Raw genomic sequence first — 25,648 nt, forward strand, 5'->3', positions numbered from 1 at the left:
TTCACAGATTGTGTATATTATAATATCTGTTGCCGCTATAACAACATTTGTTGTTAAAAACAAAACAAATTACATATTTAAGGGGGGCCCCACACAACAGACTTATTTTTTTTTGGTATTTTTCGCTCGATATCAATAATGGCTATAGGTAGGCACTTGAAATGTTCACAAACTACTCAGTTGTACTTATACTTTAATAATTAATAATAAAATTAATATAAAATAAATAATTCATTTTGTTTTTTATATAAATGGGGGGCTCCCATACAAACACATTTTTGCTCTAAAATAGTACGGAACCCTTCATGCGCGAGTTCAACTCGCACTTGGCCGATTTTTACTTTGACGTCATGATGCTTTACTTATATTTATAAAAATATAATATTATAAAAAGTCAAAACGTACTTACTATACGTTGTAATTAAAATTAAGTAAGCATGATTTGAACAATCTGAATGCTCAGTTTTAAAACACTATTGTACATTTATACTACACTATTATTTATTTTTATGTCATCTCAAGCAAGACACATAAAGTTGGAAAACCTATATGTTATTTATATTTTTTCTTTGACAGCCAATGAACACAGACATGCTAAATACAAATATAGAAACTTCGTGATTCCCGTCAAGTTATAGTCCAGCCACCGTGTATAATATTATAATTATGTATATGTCGCAGTCCACTGGTTAAAATAGCCGTTCAATCAAACAGCTAGCCCTTTGACTGAACAACGCCATTCAATCATGCGGCTATACGTCGTTTAGGCGACTTTTTGACTACAACGTTCAACACTACAGCTAGACGACGCTCAGCTAACTGGTTAAATAGCAAATTAACTAAGGTGTCCATTAGTTTAGTGTTATTACTACACAAGTGTAATGGTAACAAGTATAACAAATTGTATTCTAACTCATTTTGAACACAATTGCAATAAATACGTTAGTGATGCATTTCATAATCCCGTAATGTCTCCTCGAATATTTGTTTAAGTTTGATTCACTCCTACGTGCCCCCATAATTTATGTCACTTTAATAACACTTGTAACGTATATTTACGAAAAATATCTTAATACAATCACAAAATACCGGCTAGTTGACGCCATATTATGGTAAACAAAACGCACCTAGCGCCGCGGTGGTGAGCGCTGAACTAATTCAATCAAACGGCTGCTTTTGAATCAGTGTAGTGTTCAACGCTTTTAGTGACTGAAATATTCAATTAAAAAGCTAGACGTGTGATTTAATGGCGTTGTTCAGACAAAGGGCTAGCTGTTTGATTGAACGGCTATTTTAACCAGTTGGCTGCGAGTTGCGACATATATATAATATGTCATCAAAAGAAAAACTTTCTATGCACCAATGCACCATAAAATATTTGCATTCAAGTTCGAGATAAAACAAAAGAAGAGCTTATGAGTTTTTTAAATTCATGGGAAATTTTTCACGATATTTCAAATATCGAATAGCCTCAGCCATTTTAAAAAAGGTTCTTTGGATATTAAAGCGAATGAAGTGCTTATACGGAATTCTATTTAGAAGGAACTTTTTTATTGACATTCCTTTGCCTTTATTCCTTTTTATATTTGATAATCCAATAACCAATAATAACTATGAAAAATTTCGTTAAAACTCTTCAGGAATTTTTACTCATCGACGAATTTTATATAACTAAGAGGTTCTAATTTAAAATTAATAAGGTGAATTTTTACGGGTATTTAAAAATGACCTGATACTTAATCTTAGATGGATACTTGATCTTGAATTGAATTTGAATTTGAATTAATACATAGAAATAATTAGTTACAAGATGATGTCCTCAACTGAGTTGCAAGCGTTAAGGCCGTCCCCCGAGCAAACGACCTTGGTCATACATTAGCCGCGTTGCCGAGATAGCACCAAAACCCTATTTTTTTACTTAACTTAGTTCAAAATTGTCCTAAAAAAAATAAACGAGGAATATGTAGTATATGATATTGTCGGTCTATTGGCCTGTGTTTCAAATAAAACTAATTTGTAAATCCTAAGGAGATGCTGAATGTATGCTTGAATTTTGATAAATTGGTTTTACTTTGGAAGCTGATATCATGAGTATAAAAAACAAAATTAGAAAATTTAAAACAGGGAAAGGAATGTTGATATACTGAAGATTATTGCTGTATTTTTACTATAACTTTGTAGCTTTCAAATTCTGAGTTTATAAGGCTTTAAATACTTTACTAATGTAATGAGTTTGAGTTTGATATGCCCTTAAGAGGAGTCCACACTGCCCTTTTTTCCATACAAACGTTGTCCCCTGTTTCCTCCCTGGATAATGCTAGTAGAGTTATAATTTTTTTCCTGAATATCTACGGCCACTAATACAATGTCTCTATGTTTTCTTTTTTGTCATAATTTAATTATTAAATAAAATATGAACGTTCAAAAACCCAAAAAAATGGCCAGATTTTCCGCTGTGTTCAAACGTCCAGAAAACAGATTTGGCTAGATTATACAAAAAAAAGCGAAACATGGGAACACAGCTCAAGCCTTTTTTTAATCTTTAATGAAAAAAGTACTTAAATTGGTTAAATTTTGGAGAAGGAATCAGGGGACAACGAATCGTTGATTTTCTGGATTTTCTGCAGTTGTCTCTATCGAGTTCTGCGGTATAGGCTTGAGGTAAGGGAGACAGCTATAGATATTACACGTACTTTTTTTTCATTTCTCTAGCCCCTGGTGTATCCTCTTAATGGGACGAGAATCGTAGATTTTTTCCGTTTTAAAAACAATTCTAATAAGTCCTTCCCCCGGACTCAAAAGTAAGTATCTCTAAAGTATATACCGATTAAATTCTATTATCTCTTTATGCTTACACGGTAAATGTACCGTATATAAGCATAAAGAGATAACAGACATACATACTTCCACATTTATAAAAATTGTATTAAATTATTTGTTCTGAATGCTGGTAAGTGCTCAAAATATTTTAATTTCATTATATTTAAGTAACATACAATTTTTTTTCATTGTTATGTAATAGTTTTAAGCATAATCTTCAAAATAAAAATAGAAATTATGAAAGCCTTTGTTTAATTTTTAACATATTATTATACAGTTTTTTGCCTCTGTGGTCTCTCCTGTAAAATCAGTTATTCTTGAAATGGGTCCCTCTTCATTTCGTCTCTGATAACGCGGTGTTGCCGCCAAACCGCTAGTTCGGGCGGACCTATTTTTATTAATATTTAATTATTGATTATACCTTAAACACTCTACTAGATTTAGGCATTGTTTGAACGGAACCATTAGCTTGTGAATGATTGAATGAACGATATTAATTATCCTTCTCAAATTCCCATTGATAGACTATTGTGTTACGCCCACAGCTTTGGCGTTTATTGTTATATTTTTAGACCAGATGCCCGCAACTCCGTTGAGCATATAGTTTATCATGCGTGAACTGTATAATTTTTCTGATAAAATAATAATAATAACTCCCACACCGGTTTCGGTGACGGTGGCCGGTTTCATTGAAACCAGGCCAGCTACGCAGGAGTAATTTTATAGTGCCCAAGTGTGTGCGCAGTACACAAGAGCACTCTCTATTCCTTTACTCTCATAACCCAGTGGGACAGAAGACCGACACGACCGGTGAGAGATCAGGCGCATTTTACATGCCCATCCGACGCATGGATCATCTTACTTGTCAGACAATCAGGTGATCAGCCTGCATTGTCCTAACCAAACTTGGAAATAATATGTTTCCAACGCGGGAATCGAACCCACGACCTCCGAGTCAAGAGCCGCGCTCTGTACCACTAGACCACGGAGGCGTTATTCTTCCGGATAAAAAGGTATCCTATGTCCTTTTTTGGGACTCAAAGTATCTCGATACCAAATTTCAGAAAAATCGGTTCAGCGGTCAGCGTGAAAAGGGATACCTTTTCACGCTAAAACCGCTGAACCGATTTTTCTGATAAGACAGTAACACTTTCACCTGTGTAAACGCTTATAGGGTGATCTGTCTACTCGTGTCGCAAAAAACTTTTCTTAGATTGATTGAACAGTAGCTCTACGAGCTAGGCCACAACAGTGCGTTACGGCGTCGCATCGTATAAATCTACGACGCCGCAGAACGCATCATGAAAATTTCCGATGTAAAGAGTGCTATACTATATGCGATTTTTGCGTTGCGACATCGCATCGCATTTCTGTGCGATGTTGTTTTTGCGTATCGCAACGCAGTGTTGTGGCCTGGCCCTACGGATTGACATGACAGAAACTTAGCTTCTTTCAAAAGGGTTGTGTATCCCGGAATAAAATAAACGTGTAGCCCCAGACAGATGAAATAAAGCAACAACAGTGACAACGGGCATCAAATTATTACAATCCTTAAAACGGTAGTAACAAAGCTCTAATTCGTTCAACAGGCACAAACCTAGATTCCGTTTTCCACAATTCACAAATACTTGACCGTCTTTTGTTTCTCGAGACAACCACTCGAGGTTTAAGTTTAAGGATTCATTGTTATCTTTTTTAGGAAAACCCCGGGCTTCAGATATTTATCACGGGATATTTATCAGATAAAATCAAATTTGGTTTGAGTGAGCCTTTTACACTTAAATATGGTAAGTATATATTTTTTTACATTCTCATTATATTTTTACGAAAATGTATGAAATTGTTGTTTTATAAATTATTTGCATATGTGTGTAAGTATATTATAATATTACTTACAATAAATGTGATTTTTGACAAAATTAAGTGAAACAAAAGAGTTAAGAAAAAAAATTACATCAAACATGAAAAAAACATTCGAATGAAAGTTACTTGTTACTTCAATTTTTTGTTTAAATCTCAGTTTGTATTTTTTAACACAATCAAATATCAAAACAACTGAAAAAGAAATAGTCAAATACCTTGACGACAAAAAAACATAATCTCGCCTTGTCACTTTTTCATGTTTTCTTTTGTAAATATAAAATAACATTATTTTCTAGGCTTTTAACGTGTTCTTGTGGAAAAACCTTATTAGTGAACACATAATAGAAAAACGTCTACCTTTGTGAGCTTAAGAGCTTTTTAGACGCCATTTTATACCTTTGACCGCAAAGTCAGTATATTATGAAGACAAGTGCGAGTCTTGCGCAAAATATATTTTTGACTATTTTTTTTATTGTGGCATTACTTTTACTTAAAAATAGATTTAAACGGACATAATATAGTTTAGTTTTAATTAGCGTCCAAAAAAAGCTCATGGTCAAAAAATAATCTTTCTGTTCGTCAAAATGAAGAATTTCTTACCAAAACATTCTTCTTTGTTTATGTGTTCAAATATTATCAAAACTAAAAAAAAACGTCAAAATTAAGAAATTCTTAGTTGGTACAAAATATCAGATAAACAAAAAAGTTATTTCTTTTTTGATCGTCAGCGTTTTTTGGCTGCTCATTTAAATTCTTCAGAATGTATTACGCAACATGTTGAGTAGAAATTAGAGTAAAAGATGGTAAGATAGATGTAGTTGTGGTAGTTACCCCAGGCTAAATTCTCTCTACTCTGGCTAAAGTTACTTCAAATGTTAGTTAATGTTTAAAGTAAACTAATCGGTAACGTCTTTGACTAATTACACACAAAGTTTCTTGTACGAGTAGAATTAGTATTGAAAACGTGAGATTTGGTTACAATTTGGTTCCGAATCAGATTTTTCTTCCAAAGATTCCTGTTCATTTTTTTAATATGTGTTGCACTCGGAGGCTGCCGCGGTAAAACTATTGCATAGCATTTTTATCAACTCATGCAAAAATTTTAATTCGCATACGTAGCACGCACACAAACACTGTGCTGAAGTCTGCATAACTGAAACGACATTAGACGATGCACGACAACGCCGCACGAGTGGGGCGTGTTAGTTTTATTTTCGTTACGGAATTTCTTGATTCGGTCGCTACTCAAAGTCCGCGGTAAAAGCGATGCAATAGCTTAAAAAGCTTCTGCGGGGGTAAAATGGTCACATTTAACAATTCCTCTCAATCAATTCAGCAAATGAATTGTCAAAACTGTCAAACTGACAAATGTCAAATCAGTACAAAAATACAGAAATGAATTGCAAGCAGAGTTTCATTTTGCGATTTCAGAAAAATGAATCATATTATGATTCATATCATGATTCTTCAAAGCGACCATTTTAGCCCAGCAGCTTGCCTGGCGAACGTTGTTTTGTCATATTCGTTAGAACCATAATATTTTGTTAAAGGTTGAGCGCAAAAGGGTAAAAAAATGTTGATTGGATTTTTCTATATTCTTGTAAAATGGACGAGGCTAGTTTTCCTCTCTTTTAGGCGCCTCAATATTATACTTCTTAATATTATAAATGTGAAAGTCCTAATCGCTAAACCGATTTTGCTGAAATTTAGTATGGCCATACTTTGAGTCCCAGGAAAGGACATAAGATACTTTTTATCCCGGAAAAAGGTACGGTTCCCGCGCGATAAACGTCAAAACGAGTTGCGGACGTCATATAGTTAATAATATTTACTTTTAATATCGACTATTACGATACGAAACGAGTTCAACGAAACTTCCATTCGAAGTTCCTCTTGGAGTCGATATTACGGGTCTTTGAAGGAGCTAATTTAATTCCACCGACAAGCTGGACACTGAAGGAACTTGTTAACAGATTTTGTCGCGATAACTAAAGAACGAGATTAGTTACTTGGCTGTTTGAACTAATCTTATCCTTTCGTTAAACTAACTACCGTTTTACAGTAAATTTGCGAACATTTTTGAAGTTTTCATTTATATCCATACTTAATGCGAAAGTCTGTCTGTGTGTTACTTCTCCACGCTTAAACCGCCGAACCGATATTAATGTTTGGCACGGAGATACTATGAGTCCCGGAAAAGGACACAATATACATTTCATTATGGAAAAAGTGCGGTTCTTGCGGGAGAAACGGAGTTGCAGCCATTATTTAGTGTTTTATGTAGTAATGTTTAGAATGTTTGTAATGTTTACAATACATTATAATAATAATACTCCCCACACCGGTTTCGGTGACGGTGACCGATTTCATTGTAACCGCGCCAGGTACGCAGTAGTAATAGTAATTTTATAGTGCCCAAGTGTGTGCGCAGTACACAAGATCACTCTATATTCCTTTACTCTCATAACCCAGTGGGACAGAAGACCGACACGACTGGCGAGAGATCAGGCGCAGGACCGACTTTTTACATGCCCATCCGACGCATGGATCATCTTACTTGTCAGACAATCAGGTGATCAGCCTGCATTGTCCTAACCAAACTTGGAAATAACATGTTTCCAACGCGGGATTCGAACCCACGACCTCCGGAGTCGAGAGCGACGCTCTAACCACTAGACCACGGAGGCGCTTATATATAATACATTATAACATAAGTAATTCTACTATGTTAAATATGTTCGATTAAAAATGCACGTTTACCAATTTCTACCCATCAAAGCCTGGGAAACATTGGTGCGTAGTACAAATTATCCTTTTTTTATGAAATAAGGGGGCAAACGAGCAAACGGGTCACCTGATGGAAAGCAACTTCCGTCGCCCATGGACACTCGCAGCATCAGAAGAGCTGCAGGTGCGTTGCCGGCCTTTAGAGGGAATAGGGTAATAAAGGAGGGTAGGGATGGAAGGGAAGGGAAGGGAATAGGAGAGGGTAGGGAAGGGAATAGGGTAGTGGATTGGGCCTCCGGTAAACTCACTCACTCGGCGAAACACAGCGCAGGCGCTGTTTCACGCCGGTTTTCTGTGAGAACGTGGTATTTCTCCGGTCGAGCCGGCCCATTCGTGCCGAAGCATGGCTCTCCCACGTAAAAGTTTGTGGGAAGAGTCGTAACTCATCCTTGAGCATGAGTTACGACTTTTCCCACAAGCTCTTATCATTTTCCATCATGGTGAATCAAAAAATAATCTAAATATTGTACTTATTCAATATAAAAGCCATAAATTAACATTGTTTACAGTTTTCCAGAAAAATGTTCCTTTTGTACGGTAGTATTGCTAAAGATTTTCCTGTGTCCGTAGTTGGCCCATAAAACAGAATAGGCATGATGACTATTTTTTTTATCGGTGATTGAAGGACACTTAAAAAATAGAAACATCGTTGAAAGAATGACTCTGATAGCTTAAAAATTCACCAAGATATGACAATTCAAATATCTCATAAAAAAGACCTGCCCGAAACGCTCCATACAAAGTGCTACGAAAGACTGACGTCAGTCTTTCGTAGTCTGTACGCATCGGGAGACAACTTTGTTCGACAGGTATATTAAATATTGCGTTTATGAAAGTGGTTTCATAACATAAGTTGCTTTTAATTGCATAAGTTATCGAATTGTATACAAATATTAAGAAATTTAATTGAAAAAAAAAATCGACTTGAATATCCAACTTTAAAGGCGCATAACAAAAAAAATACAAATGCTATCAAGCTGAAATTTTGGGAACACTTATTTTTTACCGTGATTTCTTTATTTTATTAACAAAATTCGCTAATCTTTGACCTTGTCATCATCCCTATTCATTAGATGACCCGGTGAACTTTGTACCACTAATCTTATAGCATAAACCTTCCCTAGACTTAGATGAACATTTCAAGATCAAAACCAGCCAAATAGGCTAAACTAGCCGTTCTCGAGTTTTAGCGAGACTAACAACACTAAAAATTTGTTTTTATTTATATATACAGGAATACAGAATGTAAGAAAACTAAGTGATAATACTTAAGGTTGTGTATGTGTCTCGTATAAAGAGTTCATATAAATAAAAACATGATTATCTAAACTTTTTCAAAAATATTATATTGATTGTAAATGTTATAAATATTTTTTCGGTGCGATAAAATAGCTGTGAAAAGTCACTTGAGATATTCCTCTTTGTGTACAAAGCAATCGAGACTATCTCTAAACAAGTGTTCTAAACATAGATCTGAGTGGTGGATTGAGTTGACGTCAACTGCCACGTTCAGGGTCAGTCACGTGTGGAAAAATGAACATAGGCTTCAAACAACGGCAACAAATCCATACTATACTAATATTAAAAATGCTAAAGTGTGTCTATCTGTATGTCTGTTTATCTGACTGTCTGTCTGTCTGTTATCCCTTCACGCCCAAACCGCTGAATCGATTTTGCTGAAATTTGGTATGGAGATACTTTGAGTCCGGAGAAACTTTTTTTTTCCGGAAAATGTACGGTTGTCTCGCGATAAACAAATTTTAACGCAATGGAGTTGCGGGCGTCTTCTATTTCATAATATGTAAGTAATAATAATAATGGCCCATTGTTAGTATCTAACGTAAGTTAATAAGCTGAGTACGCGACACATTATATTTAAAATTCCTAATACACAATATATAATGTAACACACATCAATGATCAGCAACAATAAAAACTTTTTGTTGACTTTGCATACATTGAATCCGCGATGTCTGTAAAATTGGCTTGGGTAACATAGTACTTGGGTAACTTGGGTAACATGCACATCGCACATAAGATGATTTATGAATCATCTTATGTGCGATGAATAATGTTATAACATTATTTTTTTAATTATCATCACTTACAAAAATACTTATTCGTTTATGTCTTTTCTATGTCACGTAGCGATGCTGCGAGATCTGCTACGCCGTAGCTACGTATTGCTATTTCTTGTTACCCATACTAATATTATAAATGCGAAAGTGTATCTATGCCACGTGGGAGAGCCATGCTTCGGAACGAATGGGCCGGCTCGACCGGAGAAATACCACGGGCTCACGGAAAACCGGCGTGAAACAGCGCTTGCGCTTGTTTCGCTAAGTGAGTGAGTTTACCGGAGGCCCAATCCCCTACCCTCCCCTACCCTCCCCTACCCTCCCCTATTTCCTTCCCTACCCTCCCTTATTACCCTATTCCCTCTTAAAAGGCCGGCAACGCACCTGCAGCTCTTCTGATGCTGCGAGTGTCCATGGGTGACGGAAGTTGTTTGCCCCCTTATTTCATTAAAAAAAAGTCTGTCAGTCTGTCTGTTAATCTCTTCAAACCCAAACAGCTGAACCGATTTTGCTGAAATTTAGTATGGAGATAGGCAAAGGACATAGGATACTTTTTGTCCAAGAAAAAATGTTTCCCACGCGATAAACGAATTTCGGCGCGACGGAGTTGCGGGCGCCTTTTGATTGTAAACATTTTTTACTCGTTCCTGTTTTCATTAAACAATAAACATTAAAAAAACTTTTTTAATCCTTGACTTGAGCGTCGATGCACTTAAAAGTGAACGAGAGAAGTCGTTAAATTTAAAAAAGCTACAAAAATCGTGGTACTGTGGATGCACTTCCCACGATAATAAAAGTTAATTAAAATCTTGAAATCAAATATGCCATTAATGAAAAACATACGAGATCAAAATGCACAAAGCTTTCAAAGGGATTAAAGCCAAACAAACTTACACTTGTCTTAATTACTGTACGACAAACTGCGCTGAAGTGCTGTGGGGTATTATGAAGCAGCCGATATACTTATGATCATCAATCTTCCAGGTATTTCAGGATTAAAACTTCATTAAAAATTTACGAAACTCAACCATGTTTTACGCGGAACCAGTGTTGCTACAGTAAACGGGATATCGACTGAAATTATCGATAGATGAGGCTAATTTCAGAATTACTCGTACACACTAAAATTAGTGTTGCAAATAGGAAAACAACATTGTTGGTTTCAGATATTCAACAGAATATACAGGGTGTAACAAAAATAAGTGACAATACTTTAGGGTGTGTACGTGTTATTTGTAGAGAGTTCAATGTGAAAGTAGCAGCGCTTCACAGTGAACTCTCTACAAGGTATACGTACATACCCTAAAGTATTATCACTTATTTTTGTTACACACTGTATATTTATATTTAGTTCGCAGTTACAATCCATTTAGTATTGAGTGCGGCATTAAGTTATTATACTATCGCACTCAGAGACGAATATTCTTAACTGTAAATGAAGATTTTGACATAAGTGCCATAAATATTATCTGTCAAACTCTTCATTTAATCCTTCGATCGTGGATTCTTGGAAGAAAACTATTGTTATTCTATTGTTGTCGTGGTCACCGGTGTCTTTATTGGGCTTGATAGGTTAATTATTAAAAAATTAGTAAAAAATTAATTAACATTCGTCTCTGAGCAGTGACGTCGGCACTTTACGGTATACGATTCCGCAACTACTACCTACTAATCCATACTAATATTATAAATGCGAAAGTGTGTCTGTCTGTCTGTCTGTCTGTCTGTCTGTCCGTCTGTCTGTCTGTCTGTTACCTCTTCACGCTCAAACCGCTGAACCGATTTTGCTGAAATTTGGCATTGAGATACTTTGAGACCCGGGAAAGGACATAGGATACTTTTTATCCCGGAAAAATGTACGGTTCCCGCGCGATAAACGAATTTTGGCGCTACGGAGTTGCGGGCGTAATCTAGTAATAGTATATTTAAAAGATAAAACCAACTTCAAAATTGTACGTAATTGAGAACAAAAATTCCGTATCCAACCGAAAATACTGGACAGATTTTGATGAAACTTGCAGTATTTAAGTTAAACTAGTACAACAAAAAATAATTACTCAAATCGGACTTGTAGCCCCGAAGATATGCAAACACAAACATAAAAAACAAATATTACATACATACATACACTTTTGAAGTTGGACATTCAGACGCTGATATAGACTTACATATTATATATGAAAACTGGGCAGTTCTGCAAATATTACAAACATCGCGTCGCGTCGCGTCTAATTGATAACCTCCTTTTTTTAAGTCGGTTAAAATACTTATATGACGATATCACAGTCTTAAAAAACATCGATATATCGATATTGGAACGTGTACGGTTATCGACTCGATAATTTCTGAAGCTCTTATCCTCAAATCTTTCCCTTGTTACGGGATTGTTGGGTACTTTGTTCATTTAATATTAATGCAAACCTCTCGTGTTTCTTTGTTCTGAAAAACCTAAGTCCATTTTTTTTATTTCAATATTGCCAAAACGAACTAAAACATTCTTATTTATAAACTAGCTGTCCCGGCAAACGTTTTTTATTTATTCAAGAAATACACGTCTTATCAATATAAAAAGCCGTAGCCGATTCTCAGACCCACTGACTATGCATATAAAATTTGGTTAAAATCAGTAAAGCCGTTTCGGAGGAGTACGCCATCTAACATTGTGACACTAGAATTTTATATATTAGAATATATTATTATCTCCTCGTTTGTGACATTGTGCACTGACCTTTACGAGTGTAACATCGCATACAGCAGTAGAAAACAGCTCCGAAGTTTTCCGACTTATTTAAAAGCTGCTCCACGAAATCACATTAGGAAAGCTGTAAATAAGTTTACTGTCATAGGTTATTTACTTACTAAAATATTCATCGCTAGCCGTTTTCATAAAATCAGCACTACACAATTTTTTTCCTTAAAATGTCATGGTATTTTCTGTGAAGAATAAGATATCTGCATTTCTGTACTTATTTATAATAGGTAGTGTTTCTATCAGTCACATTTTTATGCTTCTATTTTTAACCGACTTCCAAAAAGGAGGTGATAGCGTGATATGTTCGTCTGTATATTTTTTTCCTTTTTTCTTTTTATTTCATATGGACACGATATTTTTTGAGATATGTACCGGAAATGTGCAGAAGCTGCGTGCTAAACGATTTTCTGTGTAAATATATATATTATATATTGTCCCGTGTATTTTTTTTTTATGAAATAAAGGGGCAAACGAGCAAACGGGTCACCTGATGGAAAGCAACTTCCGTCGCCCATGGACACTCGCAGCATCAGAAGAGCTGCAAGTGCGTTGCCGGCCTTTTAAGAGGGAATACGGTAATAGGGGAGGGTAGGGAAGGGAAGGGAAAGGAATAGTTGAGGGTGGGAAGGGAATAGGGTAGGGGTTAGGGGATTGGGCCTCCGGTAAACTCACTCACTCGGCGAAACACAGCGCAAGCGCTGTTTCACGCCGGTTTTCTGTGAGAACGTGGTATTTATCCGGTCGAGCCGGCCCATTCATGCCGAAGCATGGCTCTCCCACGTATAAAATCTTTATACTCCGGGCAATATCTAGTGAATTAATATGTAATATAATATATAACAAAGGAGAGTTTTTCGCAAGATTGTCGCAAGAAAGTTTATTACTTATAATCATACAATGTAGCGTATTATTTGGCTATTGCTTTATATTGTTTGTTATTACTATATCGTCGCTATATTAATACATATAATATGTAATATTATGTATTTTGTATCAAGCTGTAGTGATCGTAGTCAGCTTTATCTACGGAGATAGGCAAAAATAGTATTAGATACGGCAAAATGTGCGGCTAACGCGCTAGTAACTTATTTCTGGATAAAATCATGGTCAAGATTATTATCAGTCTTCTCTAAGTTCCTTACTAACATTATTAATGTGAAAGCGTGGATGTTTGTTACACTTTCATGCAAAAACCACTTGACGAATTAACATGTACACATGCTCTTGGAGGTATCAGCAGTAACATAGGATATACTTTTTATTTAAAAAAAAAAATTACGAAAAAAAATGATTTCGGACAGCAGCTAGTAAAGTATATCTTAGGTAATATTACTTCTACCTACCTGTGGCATAGTGGCATATCTTTCTCCGAGAAACTAATAAGCAAAGTTATAGCCTATCTTTACTTTAGACATAAAAGATAAGACGTTAAAATAATATTGAACGTATCGCCAACCTATGTGCCGGTTATATTGGAAAAGTACTCAAACTTTTATAACATGGCCAGTTCCTACTAAAGGAACTTATACTTGAGTTTTCTAAGATCATATTAAAATTTTTAATTAATATTTCGAACTTCATTTTTAATATTTTATTGAAAGATGATGAATAAAATATCAACTAGTGTAAATTTGTTTATCGCGCCAGGACCGTACATTTTTTCAGGATAAAAAGTATCCTACGTCCTTTCTCGGGACTCAAGGTATCAAACAGTAAAATCGGTTCAGTAGTTTGGCATAAAGGTTAGCTCAGACTAATAATATAGTATGGATGTATGGATAGGTTGGTTGGATTGGAATAAGAATTTGCATAGATTATTCCGAGAAATATATGCAACATTTTATTCCAATCCAACCATCTAATACTATGCGTACATTCACAATATAATATACCATGTAGATAGTACATGAGACGATGGTTTCTCAGAATCCTTTAAATAATAAGGTAAGTTCACATCGAAGCAAGATGAAACGAGACGCAACCTGACGAAACCAGTGAATTTATTTCTCCAGGATGCGCAAGTGAACATTATAATAGCACAATAATATTGTAATAACAACAGCGTTATTTCTGTAGGCACCTCAATATTATTGAGGAATAATGCTGTTGTAAAACGTATAAGTAAAAAGAGTGTCTGTCTGACCGTCTGTTACCCTTTTACGCCCAAACCGCTGAACCGATTTAGCTGAAATTTGGTATGGATATACTTAAAGTCCTTGGAAAGGACATAGGATACTTCTTACCCCAGAAAATGTACGATTCTCGCGTGATGAACGAAATTTGGCGCAGCGGAGTTGCGGGCGTCACACAGAAATAAAGTTGTATTCCAAACGTGTTTTTTCGCTTTGTTTCTTCCTATTTCTTGTGAACTAACTCTTAGGAGACTAGGGGTATGAAGTATGAACCTGTAACAATTGAATTTCTTGAAGGCGCATTCCAAATCAAATCACGTTCAATCACAAACTTGATTTCGTATAGTGGAGAGCAAAAATATTAGCTTCCCAAATAAATTTCATATATTACATTCTTCTTTTTGTCATTGCCAAAATATGATATATTATATGAAATATTTAGCAACGAAGACTATATTTAACAAAATAACAGTAGCCACGTAAATTTAGCAGTATTGTATGAAATTATTAGAACTTATGCTTTATTCAACATAGCGAGACTGAATTACATTAAAAAAATATATAATATGATGATGATAATTTGTGCCTTGATTCGCCTACAACTTAAGACTTAACCAGGAATCATGACTAAACAAAGTACAGTTAAACCAATAAGTGTATTGGTTTAACTCATCAATCCCTCATTTATACGTGGGAGAGCCATGCTTCGGCACGAATGGGCTGGCTCGACCGGAGAAATACCACGTTCTCACAGAAAACCGGCGTGAAACAGCGCTTGCGCTGTGTTTCGCCGAGTGAGTGAGTTTACCGGAGGCCCAATCCTAGGGAAGGGAATAGGGTAGGCCCTATTCCCTTCCCTACCCTCCCCTATTCCCTTCCCTTCCCATCCCTACCCTCCCCTATTACCCTATTCCCTCTTAAAAGGCCAGCAACGCACCTGCAGCTCTTCTGAAGCTGCGAGTGTCCATGGGCGACGGAAGTTGCTTTCCATCAGGCGACCCGTTTGCTCGTTTGCCCCCTTATTTCATAAAAAAAAAAATAAAAAAAAAATCCCCAAGCGGCAGCCGGCTGTCGCATAACAAATGAAATATATTGTGTCTGCGATACCCACGATGGAGGTGTTAACTTTCCAGTTTTTAATGTTTAGTTACAAAACATTTAAAACTGGAAAGCCAGTGGGCTTACCAGTTTTAAATGTTATAAGCAAGAAGGCCAAAAATGAATCTTAATTTTAATAGACACTGTACCAAGTAAATAAATAGATCTCCTTTCGTATCTCGTAATTACATTTCCCCTAAACTACAGTAATTATGCAAACACCGTATTAGAACTAAAAGGGTGTGAAGCAATTACAAAACACCCATTGCGTATTAGATTGAGCTTTATTTAGCTAACAAGCAGATATGGAAAAGTTTAACCATAAATTGCTGCTAAATAATTTTCAGTCAAATTAATACAGCGGGGCTAAAATGGTCACATTTAGGAATTCCTCTCAATCAATTCAGCAAATGAATTGTCAAAACTGTCAAAGTGACAAATGTCAAATTAGTACGAATTACTAAATATGAATTGCAAGCAGACTTGCATTTTCCGATTTTAAAAGATTCATTCATAACATGATTCATAATATTATGATTCTTCAAAGCGACCATTTTAGCCCCGCTGGCCACACACATATAATAATACCACTATTAAATCTTATCACTAAGGGTTGATTCAAACCGCAACGCGACGCGTAGCATTGCATCTCTAAATTTATATGGATTTGACAGATTCGCAAGACGTCTCACGCAATTGAAATCTGTCAAATCCATACAAATTGGTGCCGCGCCCCGCCTCGCCTCGCCTCGTCGCGTTGCGGTCTGAATTGACCCTTAATAAGAAGGTCAAAAAAATCAACTGAAAAAAAAGGAACATACAGCCGAACGTATTACCTCCTCCTTTTTGGAAGTCAGTCAAAAATAGTATTAACTGCTTATATAAATAGATTTCTCTTCAAATCTGGCAATGAAATATTTTCTTCTGAGGCTTTATTTATATTCGTCCGCCCGAACGCGCGGTTTGGCGGCTACACCGCGAAAGTACAAGCAAGTGTATGTATTTATAACAGTGGGACCACGCAACTATTTTACCTCTAAGGGTCAATTTATACTAGCGCAGAGTTGAAGCGCATCGAAGCGAATTATTAAAGCTGAACATAACAAATTCAACCTTAACTCCAAAGCGTTAACGCACTTTATTACTTCTGAGAATTTAAAAAGGCATCGACGCTGATTGGCCTCGCAGAAGTAATGTAAGTATGCGTTACGCTCTGGAGTTAAGGTTGAATTTTCTGTGTTCAGTTTTTGGGAATTCGCTTCGCTTCGACTCTGCGCTAGTATAAATTGACCCTGAACAAATCGTTGCATACATTTGCTTGCGATCTTGCGGTTTAAGCGGCCATCCACGCGTACTCGCCGCCGCATATTAATCCAGCCTTAACTACAGTAATTATCTTCACACCGTATTAGAGCTAAAAGGGTGCAAAGCAATTACAATAACACAGATTGTGATTGAGCTCAGTTTAGCTAACAAATAACTATTGCTTAGTTAGTGTTTCGCCCGCGCTTAACGTCCCATGACCGAAATGTTTACGTTCCTTGTGATTTGTTGCGTCGTTTTTATTATCTTTTATTTTCTTTTCCTATTTTCTCTAGCTTTTAACCTTGCAGGCTTGCACGTATGCGGTTCTGCAAAACAGGAAGCACAATTTTATGACATATTTATGTTTATTTTACTGAAGACTTTTTTATAAAGCCGATATCTCACGAATCATTTTCTTTTATGTATTATTATAGAATTTATCTTAACACAAAATTAGACCAATGTTTTGGAAATGAAGTATTAATTCGAGTGAATAATAATTTATCGAGTCGAGAGACTAAGAGAATCATATTGCTTTGAGCACCAAAATAGATTACGAGCGGTCACCGATAGATCCAGTGTACATTTCAATCTTGTGGCCATGAGACGGTTATCTATACCTTTATGCCTTTACTATACATTGCTAATAAAATATAGAAAAAAAAATATTGTTTTTATTATATAAAATAAGGGGGCAAACGAGCAAACGGGTCACCTGATGGAAAGCAACTTCCGTCGCCCATGGACACTTGCAGCATCAGAAGAGCTGCAGGTGCGTTGCCGGCCTCTTAAGAGGGAATAGGGTAATAAGGGAGGGTAGGGATGGGAAGAGAAGGGAATAGGGGAGGATAAGGAAGGGAATAGGGTAGGGGATTGGGCCTCCGGTAAACTCACTCACTCGGCGAAACACAGCGCAAGCGCTGTTTCACGCCGGTTTTCTGTGAGAACGTGGTATTTCTCCGGTCGAGCCGGCCCATTCGTGCCGAAGCATGGCTCTCCCACGTCTAACTACCGTCAAGCTGCTAACTACCGTCGCCCATGTACACTCGCAACATCAAAAGAGCTGCAGGTGCGTTGCTGGCCTTTTAAGAGGGAATACTTAAATAAATAAATAGGTAAAAGAGAATTGTAAAGTGTATATAGCACTCTGAATAATATAAAACATATAGCGTATTTTTTACAAAAAAAATAAAATAAAACTGTTTTTAATTACCTCTATGCACGATTGAACAAAAACATTTGAGCAACTCAAATTGGCGAGCATACTTAAAGCTTTTCCTGCCATAAGCGTCATGCAAAAAACAAAAGCTTAAAATGTAAGCTTTCGAAAGTTTTGCAAAGCTTTCGACCGACACCGCAAGCTCGGGTGCGATCTGTCCGCAGTGACAACACAAATATTCCAGTGTAAAATTGTAGGAACAAAACGACAGCAATAAAACTGAGTATATTTTAAAATTTATTGCAGGAATCTTCAGTATTGTCTCAAGTATAAATGTAGTAAATGTGTTGATTCAATATCCAAGTTATTTATAGCACAAACGTTTAAATTACTTTCTACGTTGAAAACTACTGAAAGTGTACTATAATGTTTGATAAGCGTCTGGTAGTACAAAATACAGGCACCACAGTTCCTTACAACAACCAGTAGCCCTAGCACGGTAACAAGTGAAAATGCGAAAGTATAGACAAACTGTGGAGATATTATGGTGGAGATAAACTTAAGGTGTCGTTCCAAACTTATTTCAGAGTAGACAGAATGATAGAGTATGCCGGTAGAACTGATGTTGAAATTTTAAATTTGACGTATTATGACGAAAATCGTCGCTAGGGTTGTTAACTTGTTACCTACGAATTTAAAACTATGACATATTCGCTGGACGTGTTCCTCTTTGGTCGTATTGTTGTTTGTGTTTTGGCACATGTGATTAAAATTGTCAGAATCCAATTTTGAAATCTTTATTTTAAATATTTAAAAATAAATTATATCAGCCAGCGCGAGGCACATTCCATTTATAATCCTAGTGAAACCCGACAAATTTGACAGATATTGAAACCTGTCCGTTTCTTAGCAGTCGAACTACTGGTTATTATATCTATTGTGCTTATTTCGTTCCGAAAAATTCAATTAAAATGCCACTTTATGACAGACTATAGTCACAAACTGTGTAGATAAACTTAAGGTACCGTTCCGATCTTTTTTTGTTCCGAAAAATTCTATTCAAATGCCACTTTATGACAGAATAGTCCTAAAAATTCAAACAACATCTTACTTTATGACATATACTATAGTCTGTCATAAAGTGGCATTTTAATTGAATTTTTGTCAGTCGCGATTAGCCGCGGTAAAGATCGGAACGGTACCTTAAGTTTATGTCCACAGTTTGTCTATACTTTCACATTTCTACTTTTCGCCGTGCTAGCACTACATTTGTATTTAAACATCAGATAAATTATTTTGTCTCATAATAATACTTCGTGTTCTTAAATTGTACTATATAATATCCATGGAAGCTTCACACCACATCAGTCTGGCCTTGTGGTAAGTACCTGAAGGACTTGTGTTACGGGTACCAGACAATAGAATATATTTATTTATTAATTTTATCGACAATGATAGCGATGCGTAGCCATCCCGAAGCGTATCTCGTAGCAGTGCTACGAAGCAAAAGAAGACATCAACGAAATTATGTCATTACTATTATACTGTGGTAGGTAATATAAAAAATAGGTTTTAAAAAAAGAACTGATTCATAGGGACATCATTTCTCATTTTACTTTTTATAATACTTCGTTATTAAAACTACTTTTTATAAAATATCATGCAAGAATCGTTCTCGATAAGAAAAGTAGACAATATCCTAGTAGTTAGGCCCTATAATTTTCTACTGACACGTGTGTGGCGACCCATGCTGCCGCCGCTTGTGGCGTACAAGTTAGTGGCGTAGAATAAAATAAACCTATAATCTATGTCATAAAAAAAAATTGAATTTTTGTCGGTTACGGGCGCTCGTGGCAATGATCGGAAGGTTTAGGGTTGATTCAGACCGCAACGCAACGCGTAGATGCATTTCTTGATTTATATTATGGATTTGACCGATTCGCAATACTTCTCACGCAATTGAAATCTGTCAAATTCATACAAACTTATTGCCTTGCCTCGCCTCGCCTCGTTGCGTTGTTCAGACTGCAACGCGACGCGTAGATGCATTTCTAAATTTATACTGAATTGACAGATTGGCATGTCGCCTCGCGCAATTGAAATCTGTCAAATTCATACAAACTTATTGCCTTGCCTCGCCTCGCCTCGTTGCGTTGTTCAGACCGCAACGCGACGCGTAGATGCATTTCTAAATTTATACTGAATTGACAGATTGGCATGTCGCCTCGCGCAATTGAAATCTGTCAAATTCATACAAACTTATTGCCTTGCCTCGCCTCGCCTCGTTGCGTTGTTCAGACCGCAACGCGACGCGTAGATGCATTTCTAAATTTATACTGAATTGACAGATTGGCATGTCGCCTCGCGCAATTGAAATCTGTCAAATCCACACAAGACGCCGCGCCGCGCCTGGCCTCGCATCGTCACGTTACGGTCTGAATTGACCCTTAGATGTTAAGCTGCCTTAGCCGCGCATAAGACACTGTATGTGACATTCAAAACATACCTTTCACCATTTTAGAACCCCATAATTCTTAATAAAAAAATATTCTCCTTCACTCTAGTATAGATAAATAACATTATATTTTAAATGAATTGCATTCAAATTAATTGTGAAAACCATCACTATATTCAGGTTACTATTAAAAGGAATCGTTCTGTGAACATTTTAAATACAGGGTCAGATGACTGTAAAATTATTAACGGAAAGCATAATGAATAAGAAATGAACATTTGCATTCAACTTTCGTTTTAATTTCCAACTCTCATTCAATTTTACTCTCAGCTGTTATAATAAGCGTGAATATTATTTTTGTTCTTAAGAACCTTTGAATAATTTGCAATTGATAGTGTTATTAATTTTAATGTATAATTGTGTATAGTTGCAGATATGATTTGTAATTATTATACCGAAAATAATTTATCTTATTTTGATGTAATTATAAAACGTAATATAAAAAATATGCTTTAACAAACATAATACACAAACAAAGAATAAGTACGAGCTACTTGGCATCCATAGATGTTTTTGATTTAATTTGAAAATAAACAAAAGTATATTTTCGGCTCCTCTTTTGATTTTTGTGACACGTATTTTAATTGTGTTGAAAACAATCTCAATGAAGTAAATTATTGTAACAAACAAACACTAGCAATAATATGTATGTAAATGTATCTTTTTAATGAATAAAAGCAATTAAATGTGTAAACAGAACGAATTTCAAAGGCTCGAGTTTTAAAAACATTTCTGTAATTTAGTTACAAAGGTTTCATTAATGTTGCAAACAAATGTTGTTAAATCTAAATGGAAAATAAATGCATAAACTCATTACTTTACCGAAAATTTTAGAATCAGCATTTATGAAATATAATAATGGTTTTAATTAGTTTAATAGTTTATTTAAATTACAAAATTACATGGACTACAATATGACTTAATTACAATAAGTTAACGGGTAGCTACAAAAGTGTAAAATTGCAGTGCAGCTACCAATGCCTCTTACAGTTGTAACAATTGAAACATTATATTAAAAATATATTATGTATTATAATTTTATATACCAAGGTTAAGCAAATGACGGCTTATAAAATATAATAAATATGACATATTGTGATTGCCGTATTAATGATATATACTATGTATGGATGGGTCGGGGGATTTTAGGCTAAGATGGGGTTGAATATTTTAGATTCAAAAGCATTATTTTTAAACGAGTTTTTCTGTTTCTCTGTAATTTAATTCTTTTAACTATTTATTTAAACTCTTTTTTAGATCGTGTCTAGTAAAGCAAAATATATTTAGTATTTTATTTACAAATATAATATTATGTTAGTCTAGTCAGTTTTTAAATTTAACAAATTATTAGCAACCTTTTACTTTATTAATTTTTCAGACATCGGATATAAAAAAAGTCTGTTAGTGGTCAATAGAAATATAAAAAGTAATTAAATAGTCTAAAGTAAGTTTAGTAAGTTTATTAAAACCATATATTATATTATCTACTTAATAATACAGCGTGTGAATTTTTCCAAAGAGTGGTTTCGGTTCCCTGAAAATTGAATGATGAAAAATATCCAAAGTAATAAATGATTTACTTTGACTTTTCATTGAAATAAAGCTTGCAAGTTTCCAGATTTTTTTCTATCTTGTTTAGTTTCTGCTTTAATCTACGATCCCTTTTTTACAAATACAACGTATATAAGTTCATACGCAAAGTCCCAAGTCTTGTCTTATAGAAATTAGTTTTCTAGTCTTCGCTAGTTTGAGAGAGAATAAAATATAGAGATTTTGCTAGAAGCTTGAGTGACTCTTATACATCCGACCTATATTTTCCAATCGAGTAGATGCCTAATGGTCTAGAAACTCCAAACAGAAGCAAAACATATTATTGTTATGTAAGGTAAAACACCGTGTATTTTGCACTTATCCAGTATTGCTTGCTTTTAAGTTTAAAGTCTATGATCAATGTTATAAACTTTAATACGAATACTCTAATTATGGCCTATTTTACCCGACTCAGTATTACAAAATATCTGTTGACTTTTCGTCGATGTAGGCTTAGATGATTTGATGAAACAAACTTACATTTTATGTTGGTATTATACAGAATGAGTTTCATAGGTTTGGTTAATGAAATGAAAAACAATAAAAGCTAAATCGGGCTTTGGCCCATCACATTTCCACCACTGCTTTGATATGATCTCAGGGAGCCCGAGTGAAATGCTGAAGCTGTCTTGGGACCCACAATGAAATTAATCAGAAGAAAATAGGAGGAGGAGGAAGAACGCTATACAAGCAAGCGTACAAAACTGAAATAAAAGGAGTTACCAGCAAGCGAGTTGCTTGAAAATAATAACTAAAGTTAACTAAATTATACTGGCCTATCAACTATATAAAAAGTTATATATTGTCAAAAATATACTACCTCTACCTCTCTAATTTCAAGTTAAAGGTATGTATAGTCTTTGTATGTAAGACTATCTCTGCGAAATATTTCTCTCATTATTACGCTATCAAAATAATAATATATTTTATTATATTCTATTTAGGTATAATCTTATAAGTTATAGCATTAGGGTAAACTTTATTCTACCGTCCTGCAAGGAAGCTATCAAAATTGTGACTGTGATTCTGCATACCAATATTTTGTAAAGTTTGTTTTTCTGTAGATTTACAATCTAAAAAATCTTATGTGTAACAAAAAATTAAAAAATAAATAATTCGACTAAATCATTTAACTAATTTATAACAGTAAATCTGAAATCTGAAGAAAGCTATAATAAAATAAGCTGTAAATGACAGGCAATCATTAGGGCTGGCTAAATATTCATAACATGAATATTCTTTTAGACATAAAATATATTATATTTATGTTTCGACAAGTAACCAAAGACTTAAAATAACTAAAATATAACTTACCGAAACAAATATCAAAACCACATAACACCACGTCTATTTTAAGTTTTTCCACTGAACTACAAGCACTGAACGTGCGGATCCAGTCTTAGTATTCATAGTTAAGTTCAAACATTTTTTTTAAGTTTAAACATTCTGATAATATATCGATGTGCACTGTGATAGTAGTGACACGTCTAACAACGGCCGCGTCTGAAACGAGACTGCGGGACTGAAATCACGAAGTTACGGAAAACGCGCCGATTGAGATCTCTAAGCTCGTCGTGAGAAATTGAAGAAACATCTCTATAGCTCTATATCCACACTGTGCACTTTCATCTTCAATTTTCGTCATCAACTTTCATATTGACGCATTCAATAATAATCGAATGCGTCAAAGAACGCAACGCCAATATTGTCATTTTTGAAGTTTTGGATACGGTCAGAGGGCATGCCTCACGTTCGCTGTTGACTGCGCTATAGCGCATGCCCTTGACGAACAGAAAAAGTCACAGTGTGGACAAAGCTTATAGCTTTAATAGATGACGTGTAATATTAGTTTTTATGAGTAGAATAATTTTCTCGAGTATTTAAACAGTGATTGAATCTATTTAGAATAAATTCGTGCGTGGGAGAGCCATGCTTCGGCCGGCGTGAAACAGCGCTTGCGCTGTGTTTCGCCGAGTGAGTGAGTTTACCGGAGGCCCAATTCCCTTCCCTATCCTCCCCTATTCCCTTCCCTTCCCATCCCTACCCTCCCCTATTACCCTATTCCCTCTTAAAAGGCCGGCAACGCACCTGCAGCTCTTCTGATTCTGCGAGTGTCCATGGGCGACGGAAGTTGCTTTCCATCAGGTGACCCGTTTGCTCGTTTGCCCCCTTCTTTCATTAAAAAAAATCGTTTTACTTCTGGATAGTCATGAATTTGAATGTGCCCCAACATTGTTTTGGTTATGATGCTGTTTTTTAATTATTTTTTAAGAATTTTTGTCTTCCTAGACAGTAACATCGTCTCAGTATTTAAAAGGAATGAATCCTACAAGTATATTATTCCAGCTTCTTACATACTTAGATAAAAAAATGGTATTCTCTTTTGGTAAATAAAGTAACCTTTTTTGTAAATAAAGATCAAATTTTTATTCAAATGTTATTAAATACTATAATAACAATAAAATAGAAATAAGGAATATTTAACAAATTTTATTTATACAATAACTTAATATAAAGCTTTTATTCTGAAAATGATTATATCATAACATTTCAGGATAACATACCACATCTGCGGGGCTAAAAATATGGTCACATTTAGCAACTCCTCTCGATCAATTCAGCAAATGAATTGTAAAAACTGTCAAACTGACAAATGTCAAATTAGTACGAATTACTAAGCATGAACTGCAAGCAGAATTGCATTTTGCGATTTTAACAAAATGAGTCAGTCATATCATGATTCATGTTATGATTCTCCAAAGCGACCATTTTAGCCCCGCAGATAGATCTCGATAGATCACTTTCGACGGGGCTTTAATTACGAGTCCGGACACAGAAAAGGCGTGGAGGAATCTTGTTCCCCAACCGCAAGGTTTTTGGGGAAATCTAACAAGCTTCTACCAGGATTTTTCACTTAATACACTTCTAAAATTCTATTTTACTATTAACGCTATATTTTATATGATCGTAGTTCTACTTAGACTGTAGACATATTGTGATAATTCCTCTAACAACTTCTTGCCAACAAGAATAGGTTATTAAACGTATGCTATAAAACTCCTAAAAAGATTTTGACTAAAAACACAGAACAGTTAGTAAAATGAATGATACACAACTCTTTTTTGCTTCAGAATTTATGGTTGTTAGCATAATGTAATGTTGAAGCTACATATTACAGCAAATTCATTTATGTATGTATTGGTTTCGTTTGATATATCCGTTCAATAAATTTTGCGGAAAACAAGTGAGTGAAATCGACGCTTGTTAAGCGATGAAAAATTACAACCCATCCAATTACACATAAAGTTTTAAAAGTTTTGAGTTAAAATGCGACAACAAGATGAATTATTTTCATATTATTTCCTTTTTTTAGAAAATTAATAGCATAAAATAGCAATTCAAATACTAAATAACTTTTCACTAAGCCATGGTACCTAGATATTGTATCTATGCTCATGGCTGCAAAGCTCGACGCTATAGCATGTTTCATAATAATCGATTAATCGATGTCAACTATAGGCAATCATAAACAAATATGCCTCTATAATC

The 25,648-nt window shown here is 35.2% G+C and overlaps 1 protein-coding gene across 1 annotated transcript in view; it reads right to left on the reverse strand.

Moving 5' to 3' along the window:
* Positions 1–23,595, reverse strand: part of LOC121733741 (5-hydroxytryptamine receptor 1A) — a 60,583-nt gene extending 36,988 nt beyond the window's left edge. The window contains exon 1 of the mRNA XM_042124092.1: positions 23,414–23,595. The gene's annotated coding sequence lies outside the window, so the exon portion shown is untranslated. The remainder of the gene's footprint in view (positions 1–23,413) is intronic.
* Between the last annotated feature and the right edge of the window lie 2,053 nt (positions 23,596–25,648).

This window comes from Aricia agestis, chromosome 14, assembly GCF_905147365.1.
Source record: "Aricia agestis chromosome 14, ilAriAges1.1, whole genome shotgun sequence".
Taxonomy (NCBI): domain Eukaryota; kingdom Metazoa; phylum Arthropoda; class Insecta; order Lepidoptera; family Lycaenidae; genus Aricia; species Aricia agestis.